We start from the raw sequence: 26,748 nt of genomic DNA on the forward strand, positions 1-26,748 counted from the left end.
GATCCACTTGATCCCAGCTGCCTATGCATGTCATATGCCTCCTTCTTCTTTTTGACTAGTGCCTCAATCTCCCGAGTCATCCAAGGTTCCCTACTTCTACCAGCCTTGCCCTTCACTTTATAAGGAATGTGCTTACCCTGAACCCTGGTTAACACACTTTTGAAAGCCTCCCACTTACCAGACGTCCCTTTGCCTGCCAACAGACTCTCCCAATCAATTTCTGAAAGTTCCTGTCTAATACCATCAAAATTGGCCTTTCCCCAATTTAGAATTTTAACTTTTGGGCCAGACCTCTCCTTCTCCATAGCTATCTTAAAACTAATGGAATTATGATCACTGGTCCCAAAGTGATCCCTCACTAACACTTCTGTCACCTGCCCTTCCTTATTTCCCAAGAGGAGGTCAAGTTTTGCCCCCTCTCTAGTCGGGCCATCCACATACTGAATGAGAAATTCCTCCTGAATACACTCAACAAATTTCCCTCCATCCAAGCCCCTAATGCTATGGCTGTCCCAGTCAATGTTGGGAAAGTTAAAGTCCCCTACTATTACCACCCTATTTTTCTTGCAGCTGTCTGTAATCTCCTTACATATTTGCTCCTCAATTTCCCGTTGACTATTTGGGGGTCTGTAGTACAATCCTATCAAAGTGATCTCTCCCTTCTTATTTTTCAGTTCTACCCATATAGACTCAGTGGGCGAACCCTCGGATATATCCCCTCTCACTACTGCCGTGATGTTCTCCCTAATCAAGAACGCAACTCCCCCTCCTCTCTTACCTCCTGCTCTATCTTTCCTATAGCATCTGTACCCTGGAACATTGAGCTGCCAGTCCTGCCCCTCCCTTAGCCATGTTTCAGTAATAGCTATAACATCCCAGTCCCATGTACCCATCCATGCCCTGAGTTCATCTGCCTTGCCCATCAGACTTCTTGCATTGAAATAAATGCAGTTTAATCTAGACTTCCCTTGGTCTTTGCCCTGCTTTCTCAGACCATCTGTCCGGTCATGTTCTGTACACTCTCCCTTACTGCCTTTTGTTTCTGTCACCACTGAATTTCCCACTGACTTCCTGCATCGGTTCCCATCCCCCTGCCATATTAGTTTAAACCCTCCCCAACAGCACTAGCAAACACTCCCCCGAGGACATTGGTTCCAGTCCTGCCCAGATGCAGACCGTCCAATTTTTACTGGTCCCACCTCCCCCAGAACCGGTTCCAATGTCCCAGGAATTTGAATCCCTCCCTCTTGCACCATCTCTCAAGCCACGTATTCATCCTAGCTATCCTGTCATTCCTACTCTGACTCGCCCGTGGCACTGGTAGCAATCCTGATATTACTACCCTTGAGGTCCTACTCTTTAGTTTAACTCCTAACTCCCTAAATTCAGCTTGTAGGACCTCATCCTGTTTTTTACCTATATCGTTTGTGCCTATATGCACCACGACAACTGGCTGTTCACTCTCCCCCTCCAGAATGTCCTGCAGCCGCTCCGAGACATCCTTGACCCTTGCACCAGGGAGTCATAATACCATCCTGGAGTCTCGGTTGCGTCCGCAGAAACGCCTGTCTATTCCCCTTACAATCGAGTCCCCTATCACTATAGCTCTGCCACTCTTTTTCCTGCCCTCCTGTGCAGCAGAGCCAGCCACGGTGCCATGAACCTGGCCACTGCCACCTTCCCCTGGTGAGCCATCTCCCCCAACAGTATCCAAAACGGTATACCTGTTTTGGAGGGAGATGACCGCAGGGGACCCCTGCACTGCCTTCCTACTCTTCCTCTGTCTGTTGGTCACCCATTCACTATCTCCCTCAGTAATTTTTATCTGCGGTGTGACCAACTCACTGAACGTACAGCATTAGACAAAGTTCAGTTGATCTTGACGAGTTCTGCTCACGCACTTCTTTATAGTTAAATCACCAGCCACGTTAGATATCAGGGGCCCGATTTTAGCACCCGCTCTCGGGTGCGTTCTCGGCAGGGGGGCCTCGAAAATCGCGAAATGGAGGACCCCGACTGGATCCCGCCTCAATCCCGCCCACTTCCGGGTTCCACACTGACGCGCCGGCGTGCGCACGCAGACCCCGCTGGTGGGAATCCCGCAGGCAATTAAAGCCAGCGGGGTTCCACTTGAGTGTATTTACTTAGCTATTTCAGGTCATTAACTGACCTGATTGAGCTGTTTTATTAGGAAGTGTGGGATTTTACAGTGAAATGAGACTGTTTCCCATACTGGGGGAAACACTCTCACTCCAAACGGACGTGTTGCAGCCAGCAGCCTGTGGCAGCTGCCAAGGTGCATTCCACAGGTGGGGGGGGGGGGGGGAGAGCCTTTACCAACGCAGGAGGACACTCCGTAACATAGGGCAACGCTTGCCCTCCACCACCCCCCTCCAAGCAAGAAGATTCACCGACGTGGAACCGCAACCCCAGTGCGAGGACACACTTTTCTACCGTGCACAACCCCTCAGGCCTACAGCTGCCAGATGGGGGCTGCGTTGACATCCTCGGAGGACGAACAGCATGACCAGCCTCAGCAGCCTCGCAGTCCACGCCGTCCGCCTCAGAGACGTGCATCCCCACAACACGGTGCTGTGGCACATCCACCTGCACAGCAGGAGGGAGGGCAACCGCAGAGAGAGATGCGTCGCAGGAGGCACTACCCTCCGCACAGGGTCTACAGACCGAGGCTCAGCTTCATGGACCTCTCTGAGCAGCAGTGCATACGTAGGCTCAGAGTCACTCGCCAGGTAGTCGCTGACATCTGCAGCCTCCTTAATGACGAGCTGCTCCCGGATGGACCAAGCAGCATCTTCTTACCCGTCGCCGTCAAAGTCACCACTGCCCTCAACTTCTTCGCCTCCGGATCCTTCCAGGGTGCCATGGGGGACATCACTGGGGTCTGTCAGTCGTCTGCACACAAGTGCATAAGGCAGGTCACCAATGGGTTGTTCCACAGGGCCTCGAACTACATCAACTTCGCCATGGATGACTGCAGCCAGATCAAGAGGGCGGTTGGATTCCATGCTGTGGCTGGCTTCCCACGGGTGCAGGGTGTAATCGATTGCACCCACATAGCAATACGGGCACCTCCACATGAGCCAGGGCTGTTCATCAACAGGAAGGGGTATCACTCCATGAACGCCCAGCTCGTCTGTGACCACCGCAAGAGATTCCTACACGTGTGCGCCAGATACCCTGGCAGCTGCCACGATGCCTTCGTCCTCAGGGAGTCCACTGTCCCGCCCCTCTTCCACGCACCCAACACCGGCAACGGCTGGCTCCTCGGCGACAAGGGATATCCCCTGCACACGTGGCTTATGACACCTCTGAGGAACCCCATCACCGAGCCGCAGCGTCGATATAATGACAGCCACATTGCTACCAGGTTTACAATTGAGCAGGCTATAGGGCTGCTCAAGATGCGCTTCAGGTGCCTTGATCATTCTGGGGGAGCGCTCCAATACACGCCACTCAGAGTGGGATGAATTATAGTTGTCTGCTGTGCCGTGCACAACATGGCACAACAGAGAGGGGTGCCGCTGGAGGAGGCCCCATGCACACCCGCCACCCACATTGAGGACGACAATGAGGAGGAGGAGGAGGGGGAGGAGGACGAGGAGGAGTACGAGCGAGAGGAGGAGGAACGACCCATGGGCCGAACACTGGCTCACCTGCATGCTCGTCAGGCCAGGGAGGCACTCATATGCCAACGGTTCTCCTAACATCATACTGTGTGAGGCGTTCACATATCATCACGTGCACAGACAAGGGTCCATACAAGCCCCCTCCACAGAAGAGTGGTGCCTGTACTCCTGCACCCACTGTATTATGCCCAATGGGTGGGACCAGGTGTTCGTCGTCATGATGATGCGCACGGAAGGGACCTATTGCACAAGCCGCAGAAGAATGGACAAGAGGTGGCAGCAGTGGTGAGAACAATTGTGTTTATTCTGTATGTCCATTCAAGGACTAGAAATAAAAAGATAACAATTCGTCAGACACCCTGGTGCATTCCCTGTGTGTTCACAAAACCTTGGCTTTACGTTTTCAGGAACCCCTACGTGGTGCTACCCCTGTGGCTCCAGCAGAGGTAGTGGCAGGTTGCTCCTGTTCGTGCCCTGACCGGGTAGATGCTTTGGGCCGACGCCCCCTGGGTTTCGGTGCCCGTGAGGGCACCTCCACAGACTGCTCCTCCTGCATCTGTGCAGGGGCAGACTCGGCCACCTGGAGAGGAGGCACCATTGCGGGCACTGGTTGAGAGGGGGGCAACGGGTGAGATGTGGGGGCACCGTGAGTAGCGTCCCCACTTCCATGTCCCCGTTCACCATCTTCCCTCTCATGGCCTAGGCCCACATCACCCCTTCCACCCTGCTGGACGGCAGTTTGGATGACGTGTGTGAGACCTTGCAAGGCCACCTCCAATGTATCTGTCAACCTGTTTATGGCGGCAGAATGTTGCTCACCCTGAATCCGAACAGCCGTTGTCAGGGCCTGCATGGACTCAATGTTGAGCTGTGCGTGACGCTCGAGGGAGGCTAGCCTGTCCTCCACCGCAGACATTCCCGCACCTACCCGCAACACTATCTCAGAGATGCCTTCACGTCCCTGCGACACTATCTCGGTGATACCCTCCTGCACCTGTGCCACCATTCCCCTCATGCAGGAGTTGGACTCCTCCATCCTCTGTGCGATTGTGGAGAGTGCGCGTGGCACCTCTCCCAGTACCTCGGCAATGTGCTGGTGCCCCTCGACGACTCTCCTTTTGACTGGTGGCCCCCTAGGTTCAGCATCTGGGTCCAGCTGAGCAAAGCCTGGAGAAGAGTGCTCCCAACGTCGCGGACCCTCCGCGGCTGACCCTGCCACCAGGGTCTGCTCATGCTCACATGTGCGCGGTGACTCACCATGTGCAATCCCAACTAATTGAGGGGGGGGACCCACCGAGGTGTGTGTATCTGCGCTGGTGGATGCTTGGCTCATATGTGACGATGCACCCTCAGAGACCAGCATGTCGTCTGAGGAATCGCCCTCAACGGACACGGCGCTCGCAGACGGCCCTGTAAAACAGAGGGCAATATCAGGCATGTGGCCAAATGTTGCGATGCGGCAGATGCCATGTGATGCTAAGATCATTCGCGATCATGAGTGCTGAGTGTCAGCTTTCCCTTACCGGACGTTTCTGCAGACCCAGCCTCGCCATCCGCCACGGGCAGGCAATGTAGCGTGTGGCTAATCTCCGACGCCTCCACCTCGGCGTCCGTCAGAGCCACCTCGTGTGGCGGGCCCCCTCCGGTGCGTGCCCTTTCCCGGGCGTTCTTGCATCTCTTCTCCTGTGATGGCAAAACACAAAAGCGTAATTGAGTGATGATTGCATTGTGAGACGCTTCAAGCATTGGTGTGGGTGGGTTGAGCGTGTGTCAGATGGATGGGAGGATGCGTGTGCCACATGGCCATCCCATTGTATGGGGATTGGGGTGTGTGGTAGTGGTCGAGTGGGGACAGGGATGGTGGGTACGTGCAGGCACGGTGAGGATGATAGTTGAGTGGCTGTGAGGATTGTTGCGGGAGCGCTGTGGTGTCAGTGCAGATGGGGTTGTGAGGTGTTTGAGGTGATGTGGAAGACGGAGTGTGGCAGAGTGCGTTAGTGTACTCACTTTCCCGGACCTGGTGAGGTCATTGAATCTCTTGCGACACTGTATCCAAGTTCGGGTGGTGTTGCCCCTGCTGCTGACCTCCGACGCCACCTCCTCCCATGCCTTCTTGGTGGCGGAGCCAGGGCACCTCCTTCCGTCACTCGGGAACAGCGTCTCCCTCCTCCTCCTTACCCCGTCCAGCAGCACCTGGAGGGCGTGGTCTGTGAAGCGAGGAGCAGCCTTACCCCTGGGTTGATCCATCTTGTGCTACCTCTTGGTTGTGGCTGGAGGGGCATTGGTGGACTGCCCCTTTAAATAGAGCTCCACCATCGCTCAGACGTCACTGCGCATGCGCAGCCCGCCGGCACGCAGCTGAGAAGCGGAGAACCCGTAACTGCCGGCTAATTACCTCAATTATGCTGCGATCGCGCACGGGACGCACTCAATTAGCACGCCGCGTTTTTCACGCGTCCGAAGGACCAACCGCCGAGAACCCGCAGCCCTGGTAAAATCGGGCCCCAGGTGTAGCAAACATTGGCCATTGGCTGCATTGCTTCCGATTCGCCGCTATGTTCGCTGCGGCATATTCTAATCAATTTTCCAACAAATTTTGGCGTATGATCACCATTGAAGGATCAGGCGTACAATGGTCTAACCTCTAGTGTTGGTCACCATTATCATCGGTGAAGTGAATTCCGAGCTTTTAAACCCGAGTCCCGGAGCCTGGCATCTGTGAGCTGGCTCTTGACGTTGATGCTGCTAAATGCTAAAGGACTGGAGCAGCACTGTCATAGGAACACTATCACCACCATCCTGACTTGGACATACATCATTGTTCCTTCATGGTAACTGGGTTAATATCATTGAATTCCCTTCCTAACACCATTGCGGGAGCACCATCGCCACAAGGACTTCAGCAGTTCAAGGAGAAAGCCCCACCAACCGCCACTTTCTTAGGGCAACAAAGGATGGGCAATAAGTGCCACCTCCTCAGCATTGCCCACATCCCGAGAACAAATATTTTTTTAAAATCCTTTTTCAGTATCCTGGCGGCAAACTTGCAGACCCACGTTTACCGAGTCTGTATTGGACTGTGAAAAACGGCAGGCTACGGAAACACCGGGCTCTCGGGATCCAAACTGAAAGACCAATATAAAATCAGCTGAAGGCTCACAAAAATGTTGGTGTCCAATGTTGCCAATGGGATAAAGGGGCTGGTTGTAGTAATGTATATGGAGCGTGCCTTATGGAAGGTTAGGGAGGGGAAAATTAGTTCCCACTCCTGATCGTTATTCAATGATCTGGCTGAAAATGTGCTTGTATGGACATTGGGGAAGGAAAAGATTGGGCTTGGCCGTGATGCGCTCCATAATAGAATTATAGGCCAATACATACCGTCAAGGGTCAGACCTGAATAATGGCCACTAGAGTGAGGTAATGGAGGGAGAACAGGGACTGTAAATTCAAACACCATCAAGGAGTCAACTCTTTCAGTAAATGAGGGTATGAGAGCTCAATATTGATCGGAAAAGAGACGGGGAAATAGGTATGCATTGGTTCTCTAGAATTGCATAGAGTCTGAGATAGTTATCTGATGTTTCTGTTTAGGATATTCCACGACTTGAACACACAACCTAGGCTGACACTTCAGGTGGATGTAAACGATCCCATAGCACTATTCAAAGAAGAGGAGAGAGTTTTCTCAGTGTCCTGGCCAACATTCGTCCCTCAACCAACATGACCAAAATAGAATAACTGGCCATTGGTCAAATTTGCTATTTAAGGGACCTTGCTGTGTGTAGATTGCCTGGCATGTATACAACCTAAAAACAGCAACTACACTGTAAAAAGTGAGTCATTGCCTGTAAAGCATTTTGGGATGTCTTGAAGACGTCAAAGGTGCGATATAAATGCAAGTTTTTCTTTTCTTATATACTCCGTCTATTCAAAGTATTGCATAGTTATATTTCAGGCAATGTGCCAATGTATGTGAACAATATACATTGCTTCCATGCTGCTAAAACATCAGAAAGTAGTATTTACAGTAATTAGATTATTCCAATGTCAGGATCAGTGAGTACAAGCTCTGGGATACTGTGCTTAATTGATCGAATGTGAAGTGATGCACTGGTCAGCCACTTACTCTTTATTTGCTCAGTAATTGTGTACAGTGTACTCAAGCTGAAAGTGCAAAACACATCCAATTACCTTGAACAAATCCTGTGTACTGTTTACACTCTGGTCCAGTCTGCGGAATTTCCTGTTTGTCTTTTTCAAATTGGTATCTTTAGGGACACAAAGAACTATCTGGTCACTCTGAAAAACAACAATGTCAGACTTCTACAAAGTATTTTAACAAAAGCAAAATACTGCAGATGCTGGAAATCTGAAATAAAAACAGTAAACGCTGGAAATGCTCAGCAGGTCAGGCAGCATCTGTGGAAAGAGAAACAGAGTTAATGTTTTAGGTCGATGACTAAAGGCTATTGGCCTGAAATGTTAACTTTGTTTCTCTCTCCACAGATGCCGCCTGACCTGCTGAGTATTTCTAGCATTTTCTGTTTTTATTTTACAATTTATTCATGTGTAGACAATCCTTTAAATTAATAGTGATGATCAAAAGTTGATATTATATTGGCATTATTTTAATCTGGAGACTGAGGTCCATGAACTGGCTCCCAGCCTTTAATGACTAAAATCCATTCCCCTTATCTCAGCAGTAGCCTCGTAGATCCATGAAAAACTGGTTCTATGAGTTTGTCACTGGGATACAGAAGCCAGATTCATATGCCAGAAGCTGGCTCATGGATTCCGGTCTCCTGGAATCTGAGCTAAAACAGAAGCAATAAAAAAGCAGCTAAAAAAAAGACTTACATTTATATAGTGAATTTCACCACCTCAATACATCCCAAAGCGCTTTACAGCCAATGAAGTACTTTTGAAGTGTCTTCACTGTTGTAATATAGGAAATGCTGCAGCTAATTCGCATAAAGGACAGTCCCACAAACAGTAACGTGATAATGACCAGATATTCTGTTTTAGTGATGTTGGTTGATATAAATATCGGCCAGGACATCAGGGAGAACTCCTTTGCTCTTCATTGAATAGTGCCATGGGATCTTTTACATCCTCCTGAAAAGAAGCCCATCTTGCTCCACTGATGGTTCAGTAAGTACCTGCAACCAGCAAGGTCCTAGGTCCAATTTGCCAGGCTGTGTTGAGTTAATTGGTGTCACCCAGGGCAGTGGTAGAGGGACTACAATTAGCCACAATACCCTTGGGTTACAGAAGGGAAAATCAACCACTCTTGATTCCTATCCCGTAATCTCTTCTGGAAGTGCATGTGTAAACATCGGATAGGAATAAGATTGAGCTCAGCAGTGATGCCCTCAGGTAGAATTGCATGCAAACTGTCACTGTTTAGGTGCACATATGAATAATGGTCACTTGGGTGAGATACTAAGAGACTGTAATCCAACAAGAAATCAACACCTTTTTTTTTCAAAAAATATACTTTATTCATATAATTTGCAGCAATACATACAATACAGTTGTCATATCACATTCCAAACATACTCAATACAGATTATACAATTTGCAGGTTACATCAAGTACAGTTCAATGAACACATTGGACATAATTACAGTTCATGACACTCTAGGGTGCCTCATTGCATCACAATCAATGCAGATGATTCATTACAGATTCATTACAGGGACATTACATTTCATTACATCAATTTGAATTTTACATTCTGCCCGAGGGGTTTTTCCTTGATTTCAGCCCCTTGGTATACAGTGACGGGAAGGCTCTAAACGGTTGCCTTTCCCCACAGAGCCTTTGCGGCGGCCGCACCCATCCTCAGTGCATCCCTGAGCACGTCGTCCTGGACCTTGGAATGTGCCAGTCTGCAACACTCGGTCGAGGACAGCTCCTTGCACTGGAAGACCAGCAAGTTTCGGGCAGACTAAAGAGCGTCTTTCACCGAGTTGATGGTCTTCCAGCAGCAGTTGATGTCCGTCTCAGTGTGCGTTCCCGGGAACAACCCGTAGAGCACAGAATCCTGTGTTACGGAACGGCTTGGGACAAACCTGGACAGATACCACTGCATCTCTCTCCAGACCTTCTTTGCAAAGGCACATTCCAGAAGGAGATGGGTGACGGTCTCGTCTCCACCACAGCCTCCTCGGGGGCAGCGCGCGGTGGCGCTGAGAGTCCGGGAGCGCATGAAGGATCTGACGGGAAGGGCCCTTCTCACCACCAGCCAAGCTAGGTCTTGGTGCTTGTTTGAAAGCTCTAGCGATGAGGCGTTCTGCCAAATGACATTGACAGTATGCTCGGGGAACCAACCGACAGGATCCACCATCCCCTTTTCCCGCAGGGTCTCGAGGACGTTACGTGTGGACCACTTGCTGATCGCCTTGTGGTCAAAGGTGTTTTTCTGCACAAACTTTTCCACGAAGGACAGGTGGGGCGGAACGGTCCAACTGGATGGAGTGTTCCGTGGCAGTGTGGCCAGGCCCATCCTTCTCAACACCGGGGACAGATAGAACCTCAGCACGTAGTGACACTTTGTGTTTGTGTACCGAGGGTCTATGCACAGCTTGATGCAGCCGCACACAAAGATGGCCATCAGGATGAGGGCCACGTTGGGCACGCCTTTCCCCCCTTTCTCTGGAGATTTGTACATCGTGACCCTGCAGACACAGTCCATTTTTGATCTCCAGATAAAGTGGAAGATGTTCTCGGGTGACTGTCGCGGCGCAGGAGCGAGGTATGGGCCAGACCTGCGCCACGTACAGCAACACCGAGAGCACCTCGCACCTGATGATCAGGTTTTTGCCCACGATCGAGAGGGATCGTCGATCCCACAGTCCCAGTTTCTGCTTAACCTTGGCAAGACGCTCCTCCCAGTTCTTGGTGCATGCCCCGGCCCCCCCGAACCAGATCCCTAGCACCTTTAGGTAATCCGGCCTGACGGTGAAGGGGACAAAGAATCGGTCGGTCCAGTTCCCAAAGAACATGGCCTCGCTCTTGGTGTGATTTACCCTGGCCCCTGAGGCCATTTAGAACTGGTCGCAGATGCTCATCAATCTGCGGACCGACAGCTGATCCGAGCAAAAGACGGCGATGTCGTCCATGTACAGGGAAGCCTTGACTTGAGTGCCTCCGCTGCCTGGGATCGTCACCCCTCTTATGCCTGCATCCCTCCTGATGGACTCGGCAAAGGTTTCGATGCAACGCACGAACAAGACGGAGGAGAGAGGACAGCCCTGATTGACTCCAGATTTGATCGGAAAGCTTTCTGATTCCCACCCGTTGATTGAAACTGCGCTACTGATGTTTGTGTAGAGCAGTTGGATCCAATTGCGGATTCGCTCCCCAAACCCCATTTTGGAGAGCATGTCCATCATGTACGTGTGGGATATTCTGTCAAAGCAACACCTTCAGGAAAGGAGTGGAGGGAAAGAGAAGGGAGAGAATGGATGTGAAACTACATCCAGTACTGCACACATGGTAATAGGTCAATCACTATACGGGAAGGTGGAGCATCCTGGTCATACACTGCATTCTCCTCATATTCCAAACAGCGGGTGAAATTTACTCTTTTTTAGTGGCATTGTTCATAAGAAAGATTTATATACAGCCTTTCATGACCTCAGGATGTCCCAAAGTCCCAAAGTGCTTTACAGCCAATGAAGTAATTTTGAAGTGTAGTCATTGTTGTAAAATAGGAAATTCGACAGCCAATTTGCACATAGCAATGAGATAATGATAATATGTTTTAGTGATGTTAGTTGAGGGATAAATATTGGCAGAATTCCCTTGCTCTTCTTCACATAGTGCCATGGGATCTTTTATGTCTACCTGAGAGGGCAGACGGGGCCTCAGTTTAACGTTTCATCTGAAAGACGCCACCTCCAACAGTGCAGCATTCCCTCAGTACTGCACTGAAGAGTCAGTCTAGATTAAGTGCTCAAGTCTCTGGATGGGACTTGAACCCACAATCTTCTGAATCAGAGGCAAGAGTGTTGCCAACTGAGCCACGGCTGACACCTAATGATGATAGTCCGATGATGCAATGTTTTATAATGACAAGAGCAGAGAGTTAATCTGGTATATTGTATTCTGATATTGTACCTGGACTGGAGAGGTTACTGTGCCTGTACCACATTCCCAGTGTACAATTTCACATCTATTATTATAGGTCATTAACCACGTTTCTGTTTATTGAGGTGGTAAATGTGAATCATTTAAATTGACACTTCCACTAGTAAATTGTGATGCTAAATCTCAGAATGTACTGTGCCTGTGACTGGCTGGTAAGGGAATGCACTTACCGATGCAAAACATGTTAAAGTCCCTTAATGGTCAACATTCTAAAAATAGCTCCAACTGGTATCAACTTCTCCCCATTTGAAGAATGCCTTTAAGAGAATCTGGTTCCTTTACAAAATGGACATACTGCCAACAACAACAACTTACATTTATATCGCGCCTTTGATGCAGTTAAATGTCCCAAGGCGCTTCACAGGAGCGATTTAAAACAAAATTTGACACCGAGCCACATAAGGAGATATTAGGACAGGTGACCAAAAGTTTGGTCAAAGAGGTAGGTTTTAAGGAGCGCCTTAAAGGGGGTAGAAAGGCAAAGAGGTTTAGGGAGGTAATTCCAGAACTTAGGGCCTAGGCAGCTGAAGGCATGGCCGCCAATGGTGGAGTGATTAAAATCGGGGATGGGCATGAGGCAAGGATTGGAGGAGCGCAGAAATCTCGGAGAGTTGTAGGGCTGGAGGAGGTCACAGAGAAAGGGAGGGGCGAGGCCATGGAGGGATTTGAAAACAAGGATGAGAATTTTAAAATCGAGGTGTTCCCGGACCAGGAGCCAATGTAGGTCAGCGATGCAGGTCGGTGATGGGAGAATGGGACTTGGTGCAAGTTAGGAAACGGGCAGCAGAGTTTTGGATGAACTCAAGTTTATGGAGGCTGGAAGATGTGAGGCCGGCCAGGAGAACATTGGAATAGTCAAGTCTAGAGGTAACAAAGGCATGGATGAGGGTTTCAGCAGCAGATGAGCTGAGACAGGGGCGGAGACGGGTGATGTTACAGAGGTGGAAGATAATTAAGATATCATGCGCTCCCTGACTTTGTTGTATTTATGATGTGGAGATGCCGGTGATGGACTGGGGTTGACAATTGTAAACAATTTTACAACACCAAGTTATAGTCCAACAATTTTATTTTTAATCCCACAAGCTTTCGGAGGCTTCCTCCTTTCTCAGGTAGTGTGGAAATGACCACCTGAGGAAGGAGGAAGCCTCCGAAAGCTTGTGGGATTAAAAATAAAATTGTTGGACTATAACTTGGTGTTGTAAAATTGTTTACAATTGTTGTATTTAGAGAGATGTGACACTATTGCCACTCACCTGGCCAAGAACACAAAACATCCTGATGAACCGAATAAATGCTGCAAATCACTCATTTGTAGGTAGCCTGCCCACCTTTTTTTGAACCAAATTTGGTTCCCCATTTAATGATCTCTTTGCATTATAAAGAACTCCCAGCTCTCACTATCATCCTCATTTGAACCCCATATGGATGGGGGATCTCTGTTATTCTACTGGTATACAAAGTTCCTTTTTGATTTCTCCCTTCCTCTGTTTCCTCACTTCCCAGCAAAGGTAGGAGGGAGCACCAAAGTGCAGTGCCCTGCCCTGGATTATTGGTCATGATGTGGAGATGCCGGTGATGGACTGGGGTTGACAATTGTAAACAATTTTACAACACCAAGTTATAGTCCAGCAATTTTATTTTAAATTCACAAGCTTTCGGAGGCTACCTCCTTCCTCAGGTGAACGATGTGGAAAATGATCGTTCCACATCGTTCACCTGAGGAAGGAGGTAGCCTCCGAAAGCTTGTGAATTTAAAATAAAATTGCTGGACTATAACTTGGTGTTGTAAAATTGTTTACAACTGGATTATTGGGTCAGAGATTCAATTCCCGCTGTGCTGGCTTCCCAATTTTAGTCATTACCTGCTGAAGCATGACTTACCTGCTGCACTGTCCTTTACTTGGAAGAGCATAATGTCACATACACATTTCTGATTGACTGCTGCTAGAGGCTGTAACAGGAAAACCTTAAGGGTCTGTGTCTCTCTCTGTATGCAAGCACACTGAATGAAAGCTTTGCAAATGACAGCTGTCACCACATTAAGCATCAAATAAACAATGTTCTCCGGAAGAAAGGTACAACATGAAGATCAAAGGGCTTTTCACCAATTAAGCACCACGTAGCACCTTCAGCCATCAGCAGTGCTCCTTTCAAAAGCATTTCTGTGTTGTGAAGGTGACGTCTCTACATTGTCTTATAACAAACAATTGGATCCGTGAACATAAACACATTAGGGTCTTTCAAGTGTGTTTATCAGGTATTAATGTTCTGTAATTAAAGAGCCTGGTAAAAAGAGAGGTATTTACAGCCAGGTCTGATAAGAACCCAGCTCCCCGGAACAACAAACATTCAGATTGTAACAAGATATGGAGAGCATTGGAGGTGAAGAATACAAATAAAACCAAAGAGTAAAACAAGAGGCCTCAAGGGTCATTAGCACTTCTTCTATAATCATTAATGGGGTGAGGTTAGGCTCGAATCTTATTAGCCAAAAGCACAGGATGATTCAAGAGGTTTTCCAAATTACAATCAAAGCCAGTTATATCTTGTAGCTTCAAAGCCACTTTTATAATACTCTTGTGGCAGGCTAGTGCCACAGTGAATCTCGCAAGTTTACTTTGCTGTTGTCAATGGCTGGAGGAGGCCTGCTTGAGGGAACAGGCAGCATGGGTATGGCATTGAATGCAATAGAAAAGCAGCTTAAGGTGCTTTTATAAGAGTGTGTGACACTGCATCCAGTTTTGGGAGAGTGCTGCCTGCAAATGAAGCTCCTGGTTTTACAGCTGGTCTCTGTAGGCCTGCTTGGCTCTGTTTTTATACAGAGCTCCACATAAAAGAAAGAGAACTCGCATTTATATAGCACTTTAGCACACCCACGAGACATCTTATGCTGAGAAAGTGCACGTTTCCATAAAAGAAAAGACTTGCATTTATATAGTGCCTTTCACCATCTCAGGACATCCCAAAGCACTTTATGGCCAATGAAGTATTTTTTGAAGCGCAGTCATTGTTGTAATGTAGGAAACATGGCAGCCAATTTGTGCACAGCAAGTTACTGGCAGCAATCTCCTCAATTACAAAGTGACTGTGGGAGGAAACGGGGGGCGGGGGGGAGGGGGGGGGTGGTGGGGAACAACGATGACGACACATCACCCGATGACCACACTTATGCACTTTCCAGTAGGGGGATCACTCAGTAGTTTTATGTGTGAAAACCCGGTTTATTGTTCCCTCACTATCCCAGAGATGATGAGGCTAATCGTAGCCAGTCTGTATGACCTAGTGCCCTACTAGGCCATTGGCAGAGTGGCGTTCAGTACATATATGGGCCGGATTTTGCTATGAAAATAACGGTGAGGCTAACAGCGCTAACATATTATGCATAAATTGGACAGCAGCTTCCAGCGAGTGCACATGAGCAGTTAAGCGCAAAAATTTGGAAGTTGCTGTCCAAGATGATCAGCTGGGCGAAAACAGCATCTCGCTGTCTGGCTCCCCATTCAAATGTATTGAACGGCGTAAAGTTCCTGTACTGATGTCGTAGATACAGACTAAACTTGCCACAAAAAGTTAGGGCTTGTCCATTCCCGTCTAAGTACCCTTTTAACGGCGTGGTAAGTCTTAATTACTGCCAAACAACCTCTCTGGCACTGAAAATTAACTTTTACAAGTGTGGATTCTCATTCTTTCAGCTTTTAATTATTGTTGGAGATTTAAAAAACAAAATTTTAATAATTTTTTAAAACTTTTTCTTTCTGTTTCTTTTACATCTCTCTCTTAATCCAATCTTTCCCTGTCTTTATTTCACTTTCTGTACCTGATTTGACATTGAATTCACTATTCTAATTTACACTTCCTGGTTCAGACTGAGCTGCTTATTAATGATTCTTCAATCTGATTGGTTAAGGAGACACACAGTTGCTTGCCCTGTTCACACAGGTCCCAGATGCTCTGGAGAACCTGTTTGGATCTCTAACTTACAGGAACTTGCTGTGCAAAACCCCATAGAAAGTCTATGGGTAAGTGCAAGTCTAATGAACAGCACAGCTCAGAGCAAAATCCGGCCCATGGAAAACATTTTTGAGTCATTTCTAGCATAAAATTGTGGCAGACTTAATTTATTTATCACCATCTCTATAACTAGACACTGCCATATAAGTAGTGCGTTATATAAGCAAAAAGAGACAACAATAGAGATAAGAAAATAAAAACACAACTGGCCTAACAACATCTGAAAAAGATGGGTGGAGACCCTTCATCATGACAGTTCTGGCAAAGGATTGCTACCTAAAATATGAACCTATCTTTTCTCTTTTCAGATGCTGACAGAACTGTGTGTATTTCTAACATTTTCTGTTATTATTGGAGTGTTAAGATAATTATCAAAGGGAGTTACTTTTCCCTTCAAAATGAGCCAACAACAACTCGCATTTTAAAAAATGCCTTTCATTTAGAAAAACATCCCAAGGCGCTTCACAGAGGAAGAGAGGAACAGATGCAGAGCTTTCGTGAGGGGAAGAGGGAGGGCACAAAGAGAGATGAATGAAGACCTGGTTGAAAAGATGGGTCATAGAATCATAGAAAGGTTACAGCACGGAAGGAGGCCATTCGGCCCATCAAGTCCGCACCGGCCCTATGCAACAGCAATCCAGCTAATCCCACTCCCCCAATCTTTCCCGTAGCCCTGCAAATTTTTTCAAGGCCATGATTGAATCTGCCTCCACCACCCCCTTGGGCAGTGCATTCCAGATCCTAACCACTCCCTGTGTAAAAAAGTTTTTACACAGTCTTAGGGAAGCCTTTCAAGGCAGGGAGAGAGAAGTCGTTTCTTCCATCTCGAGTGTTGCAGGTGTGGCTGAGTTTTTTTTAAAAAACTGTTTTAGTAGCTGCACTGAACAGTACTGATGTCACGGGTAGGCTTTTCACGGACTGGGGTGTTACATTCCATGACACTCTGAAAGAAGCGTGACATTCAGTGTCAAGAGAGGGTGAGCATAGCTGTATTTTTGTTGACTTTCTTTCAATGACAGCCAGTGCTGCAGATATTCTTGCATTATTTATGATGCACAGAGATTAAATAGCAATTAATTCCCAAGGATTTGACGTATTTTCTTTGTAATGTGCCGCTGATACTTTCAACTCTAAATAAACACACAAAGTAGCCGAGCATAATTCCCACCAGAGCCCAGGATTCCAATGTAGCAAATCAGGTCCTGTTGACTGCCATTACACAGTTTCAGAACATTATACCGTTTCAGCCCACAGCGCAGTTGCCATTGAATTGCTTTGTCTCACTTAAGAGTTGTTAGCACTTTGATTCCCAGTCCATGCTGAGTTTGCTGATCTTAGATGGGGACATGACAATTGGCGTTGGGACCCTGGGCCAAGGAGGGGAGGAAAACTAGTCAGAGTTTCCGGTGCTGATCACTATCCAGCCACCTCTGGGGCAAAGTCTGGACTAGTGGGCATGTGATACGAATAGGAGTTCGACTGATAGGTAATTGGACTGTTTAGTGCATATCAAAAAGTCTAGGCTCACACATAAAGAATGATCATCTGGGTGAGGTACCAGAGGGCAACCAACGGCCAGCCACAGTTGCTCCCGGGATTGCCTGGTGAGTCATTGCTCAATATAGTGCTAAACCAATGTGACCAGAGGCATGAGTCAGCGCCTTCAGAAAGTGGAGTAAATTTGAAAGAAGGAAATTAGTTGACAATTGTCATTCCCACAGGGATAGGGTCTATTCCTTTCTAGAAACTAGTTTACTTCATTGTAAAAGCACTTATCTTCTGGTGTGCAGTGATGTTACCAACAGCTCACTAGCAGTTGTTGTTATACTGTACTAACCTCGAGTACTAATGCTGCTTTAACGCAATTATTGGCAGGCTACGTTTTCCATAAAGGATTAAAATCATCAGTAATGGATTATGGTGGGACAGGGTGATTTTAACAGCAACGGGTTGAAGGTTGAATCAGTAGCTGCCTTGTAAACTCTGTACAATTTTCACACGAAGCAGCACTGAGAGTCCTTATGGAAGCCGTTCCTTCCTGAAATAAATCACAGTTCTGACCTCGGGCATTCCTCTGACAGTGAGGAGGAAAGACAGTTAAAAAGACGTGAGTCCCATTATCTCCTGGGCCTATCTCCTCTCCATCTCGTTTATATTGCTCTCATTCTCAGTTACTGTTTTCAAACCGAGGTTGAAAATTTATGCTTATAGAGTAGATTAACCATGTCACGGGTCAATGGAGCGGGAACACATTTATGATAAGGATATATCCCTTTAGACAAATTTACACAATTAATTTCACAAAGTTTACTGAATTTAAACCTGTTCTCTTGTAAGGAATACAATAGACATTAATGAACAGTGCAGTGCAGCATAACATCATAGTGTTAGCATCATCAAACCACTGATGCTGCATTTATGCTTACCTTGTAGCTTTTATGCTTACCTTGTAGCTTTATAGGTTATCTAATAGGGTACCCTCATTTCTTCATTCAATCTTTGTACTGATATGCGCCAGATCAAATGATCTATATTTACCTGTAACGGGCAAATAGTAAGTGATTGTGTGAGATGATAGTACCAAGAGAGGCCGAATTTATTATTGTGCATCATATTTCAGACAGATACAAGAGCTGAGATTTTCTTCTCCAGCTGGATTGCCTTCAGGAGTGTGCCAGGATGGGACTTCCATCCTCTGCTGACCCCAGCAAAGTTTCTGGAGGCAAACTCATTCAATTTTTTTTTGGTGGGCTCTCAATGGTACTAGCAACTGTGTCTGGAAACTTATGGCAAGTGGGAGGCGAATGGCCACTGTTGCAGGAATTGGAATGCCTACAGAAGCTTTTGGAAAATTAGTTGTAGCTGCCTCCAATGCAGATCCATTAATAAAACTTTCTGGAGATCTGCACATGGATAGACCCAATAATGATTTGACATAATCATAAATGTTAAATCTGCCATGAATCAGTGCAATTCGGCAACTTAACATAAGTAATCATTTATTTTTTTTGCAATCAAAAATATTCATTGATGTATTTAAGAACGGTAACCTGGTGCAGTTTTCTTAAAACAGCTGAAATGGGTTTAGCACTAAAAATAAGCATTTTTAATAAAGGTTTCCAATCCTCTGCCTGTGAGTAAACTGATTTAAAATGACTGAAAATGACTCAAAAATACTGAAGTATTTACTACTTTCATTGGTGTAACAGTCAGTTTCTTAGTATATTGATTTTTTTAAATATTTGAAACCATTTAAATTGTGCCTACTAGTACCTTTGTGCCTAAGAAAACAAGCTTAATTTTAAAGTTCTCCCTGAACGGCCGCAGTTGTTTTGAAGGCGGGGCGGGGGGCGGGGGGCAGTTTTGTGGGTGGGGCTAGTTTTAGCACAATTTGTGTTATTAGCCAGCACAAAATATTGTGGAAACTCGAATTACACTGGAGCATAAATCAAAATTCCACAATGTTTTGTGCTGATTCGGCCGGATTGTGCTGAAAAAGCCAGCGCAATCTAGTGGAAATTCTGGCCCCATAGACCATAAACATACATATATATATATATACACTAATGGGAGGATTGTAGAATTTGGACAGGTATATTGAAAAATTGCATCTAGACAACATTGTTATATTTTCTGATGCAGTAATAAATTGCTCTTTGAACTTATGATGAAATACTTACTGTAATAGAAACATAGAAAAATTTATGGCATAGAATGAGGCCATTCGGCCCCGGTAATGATCCTGAGGGACTGGCCCATGGGAAGATTGAGTTGAATGCCCTATTATCTGGTGCTCAGGTGGACTTTCACCAATTGTCGTCCAAACAAAAATACTTTTAGTTGGTGGAGAGAGATAAAGAGCCGAGCAATGTTCTACTGGTCAATTGGGTCTGGAAAAACAATCTTTTGACTCACAAAGAAGAAGTGGAAAGGAAATAGTCTGCTCATGAGAATGAAGAAGTCAGGAAGAAAGAATTTTTTTTGTGCCAGGGAAAGACTGCTTTCTTAAACCTTTTTCTGTATGTTCGAACTGTTGAATCTGTGACAGTGACTATTTTGCATATACAATAGAGGACACAGAATTCTTTTCCCCATTTATAAAAAGGACACATTCCTGTCAAATTTGGGTCAGAAATTTAGTGGGTGGAATGTAACAATCCTAAGGGACTGAGTTATGGGAAGGTGAAGATGTATAGGAGGGGGAAATGTATACAAAAGGTAAAACCCAGGTTATGTGCAACGAGGGGGGAGAGGTCGAGAGAGGGATGGGGTACAGTGCTGTTATCTTTGGTGACTTGTATCATTGGCCCAGAAATTGCTTAAAAAAGAACGGTGAGCTGTTAGTGGTGAAGTCGAGGAGCCGGTTACGGCATTCGTATATGCGCAGTGAAACACAGAAATCCAGAACTTACTCCTCCTGATTCACTGGTGATATGACAGCTTCAAATTAAAGGGATATCGCCGGCTGGAATCAGTGTAAACAAGACCTATCTAGATACTAGGTCTTAGTTTAGACCTAATATTTAGACCTAAATACTAGGTCTAAACTAGGTTTTAACAGTGTGATAAGTCTTAATGACTGCCAAACAACTAAAAATTAACTTTTAAAAATGTGGAGTTTCATTGTTCCTTATTTTAATCATTTTAAAAAAAGAATTTAGATTAAAAGATTTTTTAAAAATTTTTTCCTTCTGTCTCTTTTATTTAATTTGATTATTTCTTACCCTTTCTTTTTTCGCTGTCTATAACTGTTTTTACAAATGATTTTAGTGCCGTACCTTTCATTTCCTGGATTTTACGTCCCAGCCTGCAGAAACCTTTCGCAGCTTGTCAAAAATGCTGCACTCTGGTCGAGGGGAGAGATCGATCCCCTCGCTTCTCCCATGGGTCCTGGCTTCGTTGGAGCTAACGCTGGGCTCTTCTCCACTTCCTATTAGAGGAAGTGCACCCAGTAAAGACCGGTAAGTTAGTGGGTTAGTATGAATCTATGGAGCGGGCGAGCACTGTTGGTTCCCCGCTCAAAGCAATTTCTGGGCCTGTCACCAATCATTATTAAATACAAGCTATTGTACATTTGCGGCTTTGTCTTGAAGAAATTGAAGAACCTGCTATAGGGTGCTCACACGAGTCTTCACACTATGAAGTTTTAAAAGTTGTTGGTGGTCAGTGTGAAGGGGTGGGTGGGGGGGGGGGGGTGGGTCAAAGGCACGCAAGCACAGGTGGGGAATGAGTATTTATTTCTTAACAAATTCCACCTTAGGCATTGGTAAAATTCCAAGTCATTGTGTAACAATACAGTGTTCTTTATCTAGCAGACGGAGGGTTAAATATCACCTGGTTGTCAAATGGCTGTTGTTTATTTTCCTACAGGTCCTTAGAAAGAAAAAAAACAGCCTAATCTGCGTCATAATCCTGACTCTATCTAGCCAGCATTCCATTCTGGGCATGGCCACCCCAAAAAGCCCAAATATTTTCCTCTGTTGCATTACTGGCAGAATATAATTAAATATCAATCATTTGATGGGTTTGCATAAATGCCAGATAGACTGTTACAATTGAGAATATGACAAGTGAAAAGATGACAAGCTGACAGGAAGTCTATTAACAACCTGTAAGTGCGCACTTCACAGCATTGAGAACATTAGGGATTGGCAAAATTCTTCACCACTAGACTTGTGACTTTTTCCAAGTCTCGCAGGTAATCAGTCAAAGCACGACAAGTGTGTATCACATACATACATAGTTCCAAATATGGTGTTGACCATTTACATCTTGTAACAGAATTTGGTCTTTCAGTTATTGCAATGGTACATTCTTGTTACCAGAAGGGCGAGAGGTCAGAGTGCTTACTCCATAGATACTTGGAAAAAGAAATCTCACATTCCGAACCTCTTTCTAACAGCAAATTTCATCTTGAGGGCCCTTTTAAAAACGATTGTGCCCCATCAGGATCCTTTCATATTTGGAATCACACCATCAAAACATCTTTAAAGGAGTGTGCCTGTTGACTCATGGTAAAACATCCTACGTGATGTGACAGTGAGCCACATTGAAGGTTCTACGTTCAATTCCTTTGTAAGATGATCTCAACCAAGTCTCAACAGTAGTGAGGTGCTACAATTTGGTTCGTTTTCCCCGGCTCTGTGTGTGTGTGGTAAAATAATATAACAATGAATTTTTGCTCCTCACTGCTATTAAGTAACCTTCTCTAGCCTTTTTCTTCTCAGAAGTTTTGCTAGTGGTTATTGATCTTTCTCAGGAGAATTGATAACTTGGGTAGAGTCTCTGATAGAAAAAGTCGTATACAGGCTATGGAAGGAATAAGTATTGGCCAAATCATTTTATCTTTTCCCATACTTTTATGTTCCTATGTGATACACCAATAGTGTGAGTATACAATATTACACAAATACAGTGACCATGTACTGTTATACAACATACAATAATTGTTATTCTCAATATATTGTGATTGCAATCTCTGTGCAGCATACAATTACTATTATACATACTAATATACAGTGACTAGGTAATTTCTATAATATACACTTATTCTTCATATGACATACAGTGGCTCTGCAATCTCTATGTAATACAAAGTGATTGAATAATAAGTGCAGCAATAACCATGTGCACCCATTGGGAGTACACAATATGATCTGAATTCAGATTCAGGTAGCTTTCATAAACTGCATTGTGTTGCAGACAGTGACTCCACCAGAGCCCTAGATAGTGTTACAGTGCTGTAACCTACTCCATTCAAACCAGTATTTTCTATGTGACAGCAGTGCTGCATTGAATTCTTCTCTTTCTTCTGCTGCAAAGTTCAATTGCTCCAATTTTACTTTCCTTCATTCCATTTGATACACTTTACTAATTTTCCCATTTAGTGAAACAATGCCTACTTTGACTGTAGTGACCTCACTCCTCCCAGCTGTGACGTGTTGCAGTGGCTGTTGTCAGATATGGGAATACTTACATTTTTACAACATATAAGTCAGCAGCAAGGGCCTGTCTTCTCTCACCAGACACGGCCAATGTTTTGGATCAAAGCCTGGGTTTAATTTACACCTCCTCACGGGGTGAGCAGCCAATTAAATCTTACTTCTTTTGTTATCTGATGAAGTAAATTAGTATGCTACAGAGCAAATCCATCTCTAACAAGTGCCAAGGCATAAGTACAGTACTGATGATCGGGAGGGGGGAGATATTTCCTGATTGCTTTGTGTAACAAGATCATAATTCAATTTTTTCAAATTCTTCCCTCACAATGGTTAGATCACTGCCTTGTATCATATCTTCCTTTACGCCTGTATGACTTAATACAGGGGTACTCACTAACTGTTAGTCAATGGCCACAATCCCCAGCAGTGACATGCTTGAGAGCTGTGCTCAGAAACCTATCACAAAGCACCTCAGCACACTTATTTTAACACCATATTATCATATATACATAAAGAAAATCCTAACATGAATCTAAAAACATTAAATCATGAGCACAACCTGTTTTCCTTTAGCACTGGATACAGTACATTGAGTATGTTCAATTACTTTTCTGAACTAGATTAACATTTGTTCCCAGAAACTGGTCATCTTTGGTTGCAGATCATACACTGTTAAGTCTCAGCAAACTTTGTAGCAAGCACCTGCTCTACCCAAGGACAAGCTGAAGACCTATCTCTACAGACCTATGACTCAGTTAAAAGCCTCCAATGTCAATAAGCTCCAGAAATTTCTATGTGCCTCAGCACCAAATAAGAACAACCAAGATTGGAACCCTCAGTAACAGATGGGCATTGCATTTTCCAATTTCAGATTCCTCCTGTTTGGAAACAAGGACCTGGAGTTGAATGGAGAGTGGGAAAGGAAGTAGGAGCTGGACCTGAAATATCTGCGATGAGCTGCACCAGACCCTTGGAGAAGTTACATCCTCACTAAGCATATGAGTCTATACATGGCAACAATGCATAATTTTCATTGAAAGATTTACATGTTTAATATAAGGAATTCATATCTCATACAAATATCTTGAAATAACTGAATCCACAAGGTAGATGTATGCTGGACAAAATATGGTCATATAATGCTAGCATTACCAAGAGATTAACTTGCATTGCCTTCACTCCTGGTGATATATGTTAAAGAACTTCAAAGAGTAGAGCCTAAAAATTACTGTTGGTGATACTGCATTAGCAGATGAATGCTTAATGTATGTGTATAACATTCATCTGTTTGGAATTTAAGCAGAGGTATTGTTTAAACTAAATGGGTAAACACCTACATTAAAATAGCAAACAAAAGAATGTCACACATTTGCCCACTAATATCACCAACTGTCATTTCTTGGTTTAGGTAACTAACTTCACAAAATAGATGACCGTGGTAAGAGCTGTAAGGAATTCAATTAGAGAAAATAGATAGCATTGCATTTTAAATAAACAATCCACAAACAGGCGCCTGCCCAGGAAGTCAGTGGTGCACTCTATAAGGTTATCAGTAATTTTCTTTGACAAGTTTCCTGCTTTATTTTACAGAGAGTGAACATACAGAGCAACAGTTATGATCAGATTCAATTAGTTCAATCGGTACAGCACATCTTCACGTAATAATACAAAAATAATGAAAACGATACACTTCCCCACCTCTTGCTTGACTTCAATTTCTGACTATTTCCTCTTCCACTCTAATCTTCTCGCAGCCTTTATCTACCTGACTGCCTGACAGCTATCAACAACCTCTCCTTAACTGCCTGCCTTTGTTGTTTTATTCCTCACCATTCAAAGCCAGAAAGGAAAGACCTGCCAGACCTCTTGCCGAGCTTTCGGGACCAGTGACCCCACAAACAATGGGTGTGAGGTGTTTACTGAAACAAGATAATGAATTTATTATTTACTGTCTATGAAGAAACAACATCAAAACCAGATCATTAGCATCTTAATCAACTGTCATCTCAGACCCCCTTTTTTTAGGCTTGCATGAATATACTATGCTTTAAAACACAACATTTAAAGTAACTCTTTTCTTCAAATCCTTTCTTTGCAAAAATAGTCAGAAGATCCCAAAATGTGACAGAGGCTACTGGGCAAATGAAAGAAAGATGTGCATTTATATTGTGCCGAATCCAAAAAATCACATTATGCAGTTAATGTTGTGTTATGCTTAAACACAAATGCCGGTAAAATGTCCACAATAGTTTAGGTTTATTATAATCACTTACAGGTAATCCTTGTTAACTGAAAAAGTAAGTCCTGTTGACGAGCTACATATACTTCATAACTGATTCAAACATAAATATACCTCTCATATGATACAAAATTTGAGCATCAGCCTTGGCTCAGTGTTAGCCACAGAGTCAGAAGGTTCTGGGGTCAAGTCCCACTCCAGAGACTTCAGCACAAAATCTAGGCTGACACTTCAGTGCAGTACTGAGGGAGTGCTGCACTTTTGGAGATGCCATCTTTTGGATGAGACGGTAAACCAAATCTGCACTCTCAGGTGGACGTAAAAGATCTCATGGCACCATTCGAAGAAGAGCCAGGGGCGATCTTCCCATGTCCTGGCAAATATTTACGCTCAACCAACATAATTAAAAAACAGATTATTTGGTCATTATCTCATTGCTGTTTGTGAGACCTTGCTGTGCGCAAATTGGCTGCTGTGTATCCTACATTCACTAGTAACTACACTGCAAAATTATTTCATTGTAAAGTGCTTTGGGATGAGCTGAGGTCGTGAAAGGCACCAGACAAGTGCAACTCCTTTCTTCTTAGAAATCTTGATATAATAATAGAATTACAGTACACTAATTCCAACCACCTCCAGCTGTAAAGTATTGGGTTTGATCCAGTTCAGCCAGAATACCCAACTTTCCCCTCAAGATGGCCTTCAGTTGATTCTGTGGCAACATATCAAAACTCTACAGCAGGATAACAGTAGCCTTACCAATGTGTGTATTGCATTAACTAAACAAGTAACTTTCTGTTACAACTGGGCCTATGATTTTGCACAATGATTTACAATGTACTGATGTCCATGCACATGTTTAATTCCATGTTGATCATGTCTACAAATCTATCTAGCCACAAAAGCATGTAGCTACCTTCTCCCACCTGTGTGCTTAGGGACCGTGGTGGGTAAGGATGATGGGACAATGATTATGTTCTGTGGCTGAACTGTCCCTATTATTTCAATTGACCTGGTGCAGGATATCATAGAATCATACAACAGAAGGAGGCCATTCGGCCCATCATGCCTACGTCGGCTCTTTGAAAGAGCTATCTAATTAGTCCCATTCCCCTGCTCTTTCCTTATAGCCCAGCAAATTTTTCCTTTTCAAGTATATATCCAATTCCCTTTTGAAAGTTACTATTGAATCTGCTTCCACCACCCTTTCAAGGCAGTGCATTCCAAATATCTCAATATGAGAGATCTGAATGTACATTTGGCTACTCACGTGGACTTTGCAGCACATCCACTGTTTCCATATCTGTCTCAGCTGCAGCAATTTGCTTCTGTTAGGCAGAGACCTTCTATGTGACCACAATGATTTTCTTGTGTTCTGGCCCTGTGGATGAAGATGTGGCCAAACAATCTTTGGAGAATCAAGGATAAAGTTCTACTTGATTCATTCATAACCATACATAGACTGAAGGACTACATGACAATAACAGCTGAACACCAAATAAGGCTGATTTTGACCCCCTACGTTGAAGTAACTCAATATAGACTGGGAATCTCTACATATGCTTCAAAAGATTTGTATTATATTTTACTGCAGTACATATTAAATATTAATAGCTGATATTGTGATAGCAAAAGTATTAAAAAGTGATTCAAAAAATATAAAGCATACCAAAATCTTGGGTTCCTGACAGATAAGTTAATTGAAAATATTAATGACTTTAATAATTAATCCATCCACATCATGAAACAC

Source organism: Heptranchias perlo, chromosome 14 (assembly GCF_035084215.1).
Source record: "Heptranchias perlo isolate sHepPer1 chromosome 14, sHepPer1.hap1, whole genome shotgun sequence".
Taxonomy (NCBI): Eukaryota; Metazoa; Chordata; class Chondrichthyes; order Hexanchiformes; family Hexanchidae; genus Heptranchias; species Heptranchias perlo.